Here is a 12,256-nt window from a genome sequence, read left to right as displayed (position 1 = left end):
TTTTTTTTAATAAATAAAGAATGAATGGATTCAGAACAATAGGGACTTTATTTCCTGTGCCAGCTGTGGTCAAAGGGGGGAAAGGGATTGGCCTACAGGGAAATACATTCACCAAATAAGGGCGGCTTTGCATCAAGGTCAAACACATACAACTGTCACATCGTAGCCTGGTCAGTCATAAAACTGTTTTTCAAAGTCTCTCTGATGTGCAGCGCGCCTCGGTGTGCTCTTCTAATTGCCCTGGTGTCTGGCTGTTCAAAATTGGCCTCCAGGCAATCTGCCACAACCACCCACCCCACCATAAATGTCTCCCCCTTACTCTCACAGATATTATGGAGCACACAGCAAACAGCAAAAACAATGAGAATATTGCTTTTTCTGAGGTCTAACCTACTCAGCAAACTGCACCAGTGCCCTTTTAAACACCCAAAGGCACATTCTACCACCATTCTGCACTTGCTCAGCCTATAGTTGAACTGCTCCTTACTACTGTCCATGCTGCCTGTGTACGGCTTCATGAGCCATGTGAGCAAGGGGTAGGCTGGGTCCCCAAGGATAACTATTGGCATTTCAACATCCCCAATGATAATTTTCCGGTCTGAGAAAAAAGTCCCTTCTTGCAGCTTTCGGAACAGCCCGGAGTTCCGAAAGATGCGAGCGTCATGCACCTTTCCCGACCATTCCACGTTGATATCGGTAAACAGCCCTTGTGATCCACCAGTGCTTGCAACGCCATTGAGAAGTACCCCTTGCGGTTTATGTTCTGTTTGGCAAGGTGGTCCGGTGTCAAGATAGGAATATGCGTTCCGTCTATCGCCCTACCACAGTTAGGGAACCCCATTGTAGCAAAGACATCCACTATGCCCTGCACATTTCACAGAGTCACTACCTTCTTAGCAGAAGGGTCTTGATTGCCCTGGCTACTTGGATTGCAGCAGCCCCCACGGTAGATTTGCCCACTCCGAATTGATTCCCAACTGACCAGTATGAGTCAGGCATTGCAAGCGTCCACAGGGCTATTGCCACTCGCTTCTCAACTGTCAGGACAGGTCTCATCTTAGTATTCCTGCATTTCAGGGTGGGGGAAAACAACTCACAAAGTTCCATGAAAGTGGCCTTAAGCATGCGAAAGTTTCGCAGCCACTGTGAATCATCCTATACCTGCAACACTATGCAGTCCCACCAGTCTGTGTTTGTTTGTCAGGCCCAGAATTGGCATTCCACTGTATCAACATGCCCCAATGCCGCCATGATATCCCAATTGCCACATCCCATGCTTTCAGGAATGTCTGTGTCCATGTCCTCCTCACAATCTTCCTCATGCTGGAGGCTCCTAGCTAGGCTCTACACATACTGCAGGATAATGCACAAAGTGTTTGCAATTCTCACAAAAGCAGTGTACAGCTGAGCGGGCTCCATGCTTGCTGTGCTATGGCATCTGCATGGATAACCCAGGAAAAAAGGTGTGAAATGATTGTTTGTCATTGCTTTCAAGGTGGGAGGGATGGAGGGAGGGAGGAGGGGAGATTGACGACATGTACCCAAAACCACCCATGACAATGTTTTTGCCCCATCAGGCATTTGGGAGCTTAACCCAGAATTGCAATAGGCAGCGGGGACTGTGGGATAGCTACCCACAGTGCACCACTCTGTGAGTCGATGCTAGCCACGGTATTGAGGATGCACTCCGCCGACCTAATGCGCTTAGTGGGGACATGAGCGACTGTATAAAATCGGTTGCTAAAGATCGACTACTATAAAATCAACCTAATTTCATAGTGTAAACATGCCCTACGTTTCTGTCTCTGGGCACACACACTTCTGCCTCACTCTAGGCCTCCAAATTCCTATCTGGTGCCTCAGCCGCAGAACGATCTACAAACCAGGAGAAGATGGGCACCTAACTCATGTGTGGGGCCTGATATGGTAGGCATTCTCAAAGGCTGCCTAACTCCACACAAAATGGGAGGGAAAGTGGAAAGAGAAGGAGCTGCTGAAGCAGCAGCCACTTCCTCATAACCTTTAGCCCAGTGGTTAGGGTACAGCTGGGATGGTGGAGACCCTCTTATTCAAGTTCCCCCTCTTCCTGATGAGAAGAAGGGAGTTGAACAAGTGTCTATCACCTCTCAAGTGGGTGCCCTAACCACTAGGTTATAGCATGAGTCTCACTTTGTCTGTGGTCCAATTAATAATTAATTATTTAATTAAAAGGAACAACTTCATTAGAACAGAATGAAGGGGACCCACTTTAAAATATTCCATAGCCTAGTGATTAGGGCACTGACCTCAGAGATGGTAAACCCTTGTTCAAATCTCTTCTCATCAGGCAAAGGGGTGACTTGAAGCAGGGGTCTTCTACATCCCAGGTAAGTGCTCTGACAACTGGGCTAAAGGTTATAAGGGAGGTCCTTTCCATGACCACCCTGTTTGGTATGGAATTAGGCAGCCACTGAGCACACCCATGGGATTGGGCCTTGCCTGTGAGTTAGGCAGAGGAATGCCTATCTTCCCCCAGTTCATGGATCAATAACAGAGATAGATGCCTCCTGCAGCTTGGACTTAGGTGCTGAACTCCTGAGAGGGGTCAGGTTTAGAACAAACCCTTCTCATTCGCATCTCCCATTACCTAGTTTAGACAGCTCCTGCCTAGGAAGCTGGCTTTGTAGGTCTAATTCTAAGGTTCCTATATCTCCCTATTCACTGTATAGGGAGCCTAGGCACTTAATTCAGGCTCTATGGATTGCAGTGCTCTTCCTGTAATTTGCTAAGCACCTAAAGGTTAGGTGTTGGGACACTGAGCACTGCAATGCCTAAGACCCATTGTGGATCTGGGCTTTAGGTGCCTAAGTCCCAGACTAAGGTGCTACAGCCATCCACAAGCCACCAGGTCAACTGTGGCTTAATCCTGTAAACAAATATGCTAGCATATGCACATATCATGCTTTAAAGTCCTTGAAAGCAACTACATTAATAAACAATTCACTTTTAAATTTCAGCCTGACCAAAGTTCTGAGTTAAGGTTCCCACTGCAACTTTAAATGTCCCCTTTCAGTGCATGCATGACAATAGGATCTTTATAGAACATACAATCCTGGGCAATGTGACTATGCTAATTTGTAAATACTACATAATAACATAAGACAAAAGAACTTGAAGCATATTTTATCAACACAGATGTACGTTCATGGAGTTTTATATTATTGTATAGTATCTTGAGCCAAATGTAATATTATATCCTAACAAGAAAGAATGTGACAGAATAATATGGAAAATATTAATGTATCATTACATAAATAAATAGTGCAGACTCATCTGGACTATTGTGCACAGTACTGGTCATCCCATCTGAAAATGAATATTGCAAGATTAGAGAGGGTTCAAAGAAGGGCGATGGGAACAAACAGCATCAAGTCAAAACCCTCATGAAGAGAAACTGAAAATATTGGGATTGTGTACCTCAGAATGGAGACAAATAAGAAGGGACATGATAATGGTTAGAGGGGGAATTTTTTTTCCAGCAAATACTAAATTCACCATAAATGCATTTTTTATGGCATCAAAACTAGTCAAGTATTCAGGCTGAATTTGAGGAATAGTTTCTGCTGAAAAATATGCTCTTTTTCCCTCTGGAAATGTTGAAATCATTCACGTCAACATTTTCAAAATGAAGCTTTTCAAAAATATTAATTCAGACAGACATAATTGTTCAGAAAATATTGTTTCAAACTGATATTAGAAATGTTTTATTAGACACAAACAAAAATATTTTTGTTTTGGTAAGAAAAACATAATAAAATCAACTCTGGTTCAAAACATTCAAATTTGGGAGAGGATGTTTTGATTTGGCCACTGAACTCAAAAATCAATTATTCACACAGCTCTAACAACAGTATATAAAATAATCAATGGTCTAGCAAAGGCAGATCAGGAACTTTTGTTCTCTCTGCCTCAAAATACAAGAATAAGGGGACATTCAATGAAATCAAAAGGTGATGTTGGGATCTCCTGAGACCCTCTTCCACTCAGTTCCCAAAAACTCAGTTCAATTCTAGAATTTGTCACTCAGGTACCTGTATCTGACATGCAGCCACACTACGCCCAAGCTGGCCAGGCTCAAATGCAGGGATGGATTCAGGGTACATTACAAATCATCACAGTTGCACAATAGAACTTTTCCTTATATACATCTTTATTAACACCTGCATTCCTGACTCCATATTGCATCATACTCTTCATGATTGGCTTGGTTACTTTTCAGGAACCAATCCCGCTACAGCATTCTCTCTCCATGTGCTGTTCACATATAACATGATCTTTATATTCCAGGTTTATCTTATCCATTGTCCTAAGTACCAGAGTGTTCCTGTTTATCTTAGCTGGACTGACTCCAGACTAATGCTTGGTATGCTCTTATTTAAAATTTAATCTTCCGTTCACCTTCCCTATCATGCCCACTGAGAAATGAGATCTTACTTACATCAATTTTGGCCTACAGGTGGCAAATTCAAAACTGATCAAATGAAATAGTTTTTCAGACAACATATCATTATACTGTGGAATTCACTGCCACAGGAAATTGTTGAAGCCAAGATCTTGGAAGGATTCAAAAAAGGATTGGACATTTATACAGAGCCCACAAATATCTAATTATAACAATTAACAATATGACAATTTTGGAAAGCATATTAAACCTCATGATTCAGGGCTTCAAGGTCCACAGATCTGATACAATGGGAATTGCATGGCATTGTGCCTCCTGGGTTAGCAGTAAAATAATCCATTAATTACAGACATCTGAAAATGAACTAAGCATTCCATCATCCCCTTATGAGAATGCTATAGAATGGGGAAGACTTCTGCTGATGATCAGATGACCAGTAAGTAGCATTTGATGAATGTACCTACTGATGGACATGTGTTTATACAGCAGCTCTCCTTACAGGAGACATGTGAATTCTCTACCCAAGAAATTGTCTGATGTTTGCCTCAGAAATGCTCTATCAGATCAACCTAGAACTAAATGAGGCAGATGCTTTCTTACTTTTTGCAACTGGGCTACATAGCACAAATGGGGACTTACATGGACAGAAATTGTTTCATCTGCTTAGTGTATGCCTTCAGAGCTCTTCCTATAGCTAGACTGTACAAGTGCACCTTCTCTCAGTTCAAGATCTTGGGACAGATGGAAGGAAGAATATTTCTTGAATTCTGTTACAAAAATTGAGTTTGGGGGGCTTGACCCACAACCTTGTCGTAGTCACTTAGGGCAGGGGCTAGGGTTTCCCAACTCCGGGGTGCTCTCACCGCCCTGGATGCTTCCCTGACGCACTGATCATTACATATAGTTCAAAGCAAATACAATTTATTAAACAGCAATCAATTTAAAAAAAATAAGAAAAAATTGAAAAGGTGAAAGGAAAACACATAACCCCACTCTGTGGCATGGGGACATCACAAACAGAAGTCTCTGGAATATAAGGGAAGTTCACAGTGTGTTCCTCACATGTCCCAGGCCTCCTTCTCAGGCCCTGGCCGTGCTGCAGGGATGCTGCAGGTCACACACTTGCTTTGGTGGTGGCCACACGCCCTCAGGCTCTAGGTGACAGGACTCTTCTTCTCAGTGTCAGCCATGCCCCACCCCAATCGGAATTACAATCCCCCTCCAAATCTGGCCTGCAAGGCCTCTTGGCTGGTGGGGTCTCCCTGCGCTGGGCCCTCTGCCCAGGATCCCCCTTGCTCTCCCCAGCTGCTCACCACACCCAGCTCTGGACTACTCCAGCCCAAGCTCCAGCTCCACTCTGCCTCTGCTCTGATGCTGCTCTGGGCTGCTTCTCTGCCCCCTCTGGCTCTGATTGCTGCAGTTCTCCTCCGAGCACAGATCTGCTCTAAGGGCTGCTTCTGTGGCTCTGCTCCCAGCACTAACCTGCTCTCTGGGCTGCTTCTCTGGTTCTCTCTGGCTGGCATGGCTCTGCTCCTCAGCTCAACTCGGGCTTCTGCTCTCTCCCTAGCTCAGCCCCACTCCATTCCAGGCAATTCCAGCTCACACAGAGGACAGGACCCTGCTGGTCTTCTGACTCCCTCATTAGCCTACCCATCCTGTTAATCAGGCTGACCTGGAACATTGACCAATTGTTCCTGGGCATGGTCAGTCTCAGGGTCCTGATTTCCCATTGACCCTTCCCCTTTCTTTTTGTACTGGGAGCTAGCCAATCAAAAAAAAAAACCCCACTGAGTTTTAGTAAGGGGCCAACAGTCCCTTTACACAAGCAGCAATCACTGTTTTCGTAGGATGGCACAGGAAACAATACTCTTGGGCTTTTTTGGATAGGGGATAGAGAAGTTAGTGGTAAATGTTTTCAGGCGTGACCAAAAAAACAAGCTAAGATTGGCGCCTGTCTTTTATACAATATGGCCATTGCTGGTCTGAAAAGCTTCTCCTCAGAAGTTCCTGCCATCCAGAATAGCTTTTAAGTTAATTTCTATCTCTTAAAGTTGTCATCTTTTTTTCAAAATCTTGTTTGTACAGTACCTAGTACAATGGGACCCTAATCCCTGATCACAGACTAGTGCAATAGAACTAATAAATAATAATATTTTCGTCTTGCTTTTACTTTTAAATTGCTTTATACCTCTGTTATGATGTATTTCATTCTGTAACTGTATTCTTTCAATTCTCTAAAGTGTGTTGGAACAGAGTTTGTACCAGATAAGCTATACAAAACAAAACAATATTGTACCACTTGATGTATATTATTTTTATATTGCACCATTACTGTGGAAAGGACTTTGTATGTCAATTAAACAAGAGGACTGATTCTGATTCTACACAGGGTTCATACTTGTATACCTCCGTTGATTTCACTGGAGTCACTCCGGATTTACACCAGAGAACCGACAGCAGAATCAGGTACAAGGTCCCTGCCCTGAGGAACTAACATCTACACACACACATAAAGTGACAACAGACCTCTGAGGAGAGTAGATGGATAAGAAAAGGGGATATAATGGTTAACAATGATAAGGAAATACTGCTCTTGGGGAACGTATTCTTTCCTAAGGAGAGCATATCACATACGTTTTTTTGTTTCTTGTATATTTCTCATCTGTTAGAGGGATTTATGTTCTTTCTTTCTTTCTAATTTCCTTGTTTTGCAGGTAATCATTGTAAGAACTCACAAATGAAAGGTTTTTGGAGGGATTTGAATGAGAGAATGTTCAGCTGTCACACAGGAAAAGGGAATTGTTTCAAGTATATTGTAACAGGCAGCATGGAAGTTGGCCCCAAGACAAGAGTGTGAGAAGTGTACAGAAGGAGAAGGTGGAAGGGAGGTTTCTGTGGAGCAAAGTGAGTCAGAAAAAGGATACAAAGCAATGAAAGTAAAGATATATGCAGGAGCAGGAATGTGCAGAGCCTTTGGAAATACCATTCAGATGCTAAGCAACAAAACTGGAGACATCCATATAAGAGAAAATAATCAGAATAAGGCTGGTAATGTGCATTTTATCTTAATGTCAGAGAGAATATTTTCCATCCTTTGAGCTTGGCTTCAGATTTATTAATGAGCTTTGCTAATTTACTTTTAAAAAGCAGCTATTTGGATGATATACAGGAATATTAAAATAAAAAGAAGTACATTTGTGAAAGTTCACTGCCCAAATGTCTGAACCCTCCTCTCTGAAGCAAAAGTATTCAACTGCTCTTTCAATTGCTTGGTTAATATGCTAAATTATTCCTGGTGCTTTGCAACAGATCAGTTAACATTACTTTTAGTTTTATTCAAACAGCATGTTCTAGTTCTTTGTTGCATACAAGGCACTGCCAGCTTGACCTTCCTGTTGATTTCCTTATAAGACCATTATCATCAAAGTTCTACAACAGACAGTTTTCAATTTTCAAATGTTAATGTTAAAAGACCTAGATTTCTGACTGATGTCAAGCTTTATTTACACATTTGTAAAAGCAAAAATCTTCTTATCACACTTTGAATGGGTTCTAGCTAAATCTAGGAATACAGCCAGAAATGTTTATTATCATGTTTTTTAAGAAAAGTGAGATCATTATTGGTGTCTTGGAGAAGAGTCCTGATAAATATTCATTTGAAATTCATTATGTGAGGGCCAAATCCTAAAGTCTCAGAACCTGATTTTTACTTCATTTACCATACACAAGTATTTCATTGGTCTACATCTGTTGGTTTGATGTGGAGTTATTCAGGAGTTAATGCCAGAGAAGAATCATGTCCCTAAGTTCTTAGTCAAGCAAATCTCCCATCTATTTTCTGTGAAGTTGCCTAAGTCATTGATAATTTAAAGTTAAGTAACAACTTCAGGCTTTGGTCGTTAGGTAACAGACAATTGTAGCAACAGAGGAAAACTGTTTACAATGAAGCCCTGATTTGTTTACTCACATTAGTATTTTTTCATGTTGTTTTCAAATAAAGCTAACTAAAGGCTGGATTCAAAAGGAAATGTCATTCAATGACAGCTGAACATGAGTTTTTTCATTTCTTGTTGCTTTGGTTCTGGTCTTAATCCCATGCAGAAAATTTGTGCTGCCAACTAGAAATGAGCAAAGAATTAATGAAAAATAATTTACACGATGAATTAAGCAGTTTTCTGCTCTGGGAATATGCATGTGATATAATGATTTCTTCAGATGTATTCGTATGTCAAATTATTGAATGACTTCCTCTTGCAAATTTCTTTAACTCTATGGATTGATTGTAGACAGTTTTCTGCAAGCTTTCAATATTTCTTAGTTGTGATTAGTCAGATAAATCACATGGTACTGTTTCTATCCCCTGAATGATGAGTGTATGAGAGCATTTCTGGCTTAAAACTCAGCTCTGTGAAGGTAAAGCTTGGTTTTTATGTATACTGAAGGGATGCAGCTTTGATATTCATTCCCAATGACATGATTTAGCTCCAATTTGGAGTGACAGTGGTACGGACCCCCTTTCCCTGACATGTAGGCAGGAGCAACTACAGGAAAGTTTTATTAAATCTATAGAATTTAACCTCTGTAGCACTCTATCACAGAAATATTTTTGTCTATTATACCCTATTAAAGCAAGCCATTAAAATCTGCACAGTTTAATAAAACTAATTTGGCAGTAGAATACTTTGTAAACTAAAACACTTGGATGGGACATGTGGGGTCTAGAACAATACTGATTTATTTGTAGTTCAAACTAAAAGCTGAAGAGATACATGGTGATTTTTAAAAATTTATATTCAATGCAAAACTAATAACATGACCTTTTTTACTATGCCACGTATTTGGCTTTAATTTTTTGTCTGTGTTGTTTGTCCTTTCTCTATAAGTTGCAGCACTTGCATGGAAAATAATGGTGAAATAGTAGATAGGCAGGCAATGTTATTCAGTTTTGCTGGCTGTTCTAAGTGATGAAACTATAATTCACTGGGTGATAAATAACAGAAGGTAATTTTATGGTTACTAAGAATGAGTTTGCATTTGTTGGGATAGTTACTATATAAATTTATAGATCTATTTTGTATGTACAGCATTTTAAATTTTATTGACAGTACAAGGAATGGTATCAGAGTAACACAAATAGTACAGTCATGAGCTCCTATTTTAGTAGCATCTTGTACAGGTGTACTGTAATTCAACATGAAATAGGTTCAGAATGTTCCCACAAACTTGTTATAAATCATGCTCCTTGGAAAAGAAGGTGTTATTAAGTTTGTTTTTTGATTTTCTCTTGCCCTTCCTCCATCATTTTATCTAGGGAAAGTACTGAAAGGTAAGAAAGGCAATTCCGTATAGGAGGCCCTTTTAAGTGTTGAATTACTGAGTGTCTTGTTCCATACATTCCACTGAGCACTAAGTGCTCTTTCAAGATATAAAACTGTTTTGTAATTTTAACTGATAGGTCACCTTGCCCCTTGCTATCTGGGCAGATCCTGACCCCCTGTAGAGAAAAGAATGAGATTAAAAAATTGGAGGAGCAGGGAGATACAGTTTCTGGTCACAACCTTCAGACAAACCTGAAGTAAGTCAAGCTATTATGACATTGTCATATTATTGCAACACAACCCCCAAAGAACCAGCACTCCAGGGCTCCACCTTTTTTGTATAAAGATGGTGTCTGGGCCCTTGGGAAGCCATTCTGAATGTGACTTCCTGTTTAGTATAGAACTGACAGCCTTTGACAAAGATGTAGTTGTTTGAAGAGACTTCAGAGTTTTAGCTCAAACTGAAATCTATTTCCATTTTGTTTTCATACTGTAGCCCAGCCACTGTGAGCCTCAGAGATTAAATCAGGAGCACTTAGAGAGAGTGTTTGATGTAGATTTTCCAAAAGACAGTGGTCACCATTAACAAACAGTGTTTGCCAATAGATATGATAGCATAAAGACAGTAAGGTAGAAGAGACTCATAACGGGGAGGGAAATATAACTAAAGTAGTGGAAACATTAGTTTCAATTTAAATTTTTAACTGAATTTAAATGAAATGTGTAATTATCCCTGATGTAAGACACTATTTAAAAATTAATATTTGCACACTGTATCATAATCACACTTAATTCAAAATATGAATTATGAGTGTAACTCAAATTTTGTATATTTAACAAATATTTGACCATTCCGAACAATACACAAGGTGTGATTTATCATACAGTAAATTCAAACCTAGTTGTGTTTTACTGCTAGTTTATACTAGAAGAGAAACATTTTAGCTAATCTCAGTAGAGAGAAGGAAAAATCCCATCTTTAAAACACCATTTATTGACTTTATAACCTACTTTTCATCCCAGTCTTGTTTTTAGATTTCTACCAACTTGTAGGTGTCTAATGGCCTTTTTTTCCCACAAATCCAGTACTAAGACACCCAAGTAAAAACTGTACTCAGAAATTGTGGGCATAAAACAGAAGATCAGGTTTTTAAAATCCAGTTAAATCATCTCTTCACACAGTCTACGCTAACAAATGTCATTTTTAAATACTTCCTACTTGGATTGTTAATCCAATCCGTGACCCTAGTGCATGGGTCAGCAACCTCTGGCACGCAGCTCGCCAGGGTAAGCACCCTGGCAGGCCAGACCAGTTTGTTTACCTGCCACCTCCTCAGGTTCGGCCGATCGCGGCTCCCACTGGCCGTGGTTCACCGCTCTGGGCCAGTGGGGGCAGCGGGAAGCCAGGGCCAGCACATCCCTCGGCCTGCGCTGCTTCCCGCCGCCCCCATTGGCCTGGAACGGCGAACCGCGGCCAGTGGAAGCCACAATCGGCTGAACCTGCGGAGGCGGCAGGTAAACAAACTGTTCCGGCCCATCAGGGTGCTTACCCTGGCGAGCCGCGTGCCACAGGTTGCCAACCCCTGCCCTACTGTGACATCACTAGAAATCCAAACAAGAGGCAGCAAAGCAATTCCTAACTCAGGGCAAAATCCTGCTATCAGATCTGTGGGCCATCTATGATTGCCAGTATAACTGGTGACTTATCTTGGTTTTTAGGTAGAAAATGCCTCTCTCCAAATGCTTACATACTCCAAAAGAGCATTTGCCATTCTATGACAATACACCATACCTGCAACAGGGCTGCAGCCAGAAAAAGAAGACATGATTGGGTGGTGTCTGAAGGCAACACTGTTCCAAATCCTCCCATCCCAAATCAATATGAAATGAAGATTATGTCAGGTATAACAATATTCCACTTCTAAGGAGCATTACCTGTTGTGCAATCGCTACTACATGGAATGAACCAATAGGAAAATGGATCAAAATATCCTCATGCATAGCCACCAATATTTATCATTTTCAAGATTCTAAGAAGGCATCAGTACTCCAGAGCAAAATGCTGATGTTGGCCCTTCCCACTAAAATATGGCCCCCTGCCATCACAACAGCATGCAAGCCTCATGTAACAAGATGTCCTCTGGTAAAACATTTCTCATGACAAGGAAATCTATATGTCTTAAGCATCGAATGACCAATTTCATAGTGAAGACACTCCACAACACAATAGAAAAGAATTTGGCATTATCCTTTGGAAATGTATACTTTACGAAGAAATCATATGGGGAGGGTGGACTGTAAATCATTCTCAAATAACATTAAAGGGGGAACCACACATGACAACATTTCCCTTCGATGTTCTGATGCATGAATGGATGGCTTCTTGTGACAGTGGGACAGACTTTGTGTGAACCTAAATCAGGGATACCCAAAATACAGCCTGAGGGCCAAATGCATCCCACTAACTCCTAAAATGTGGCCCACAGCCACCTTCCAC

The sequence above is a fragment of the Chrysemys picta genome, chromosome 1 (assembly GCF_011386835.1).
Source record: "Chrysemys picta bellii isolate R12L10 chromosome 1, ASM1138683v2, whole genome shotgun sequence".
Taxonomy (NCBI): Eukaryota; Metazoa; Chordata; order Testudines; family Emydidae; genus Chrysemys; species Chrysemys picta.
The sequence above is the reverse complement of the archived record's forward strand: the minus strand, read 5'-3'. Positions refer to the sequence as shown.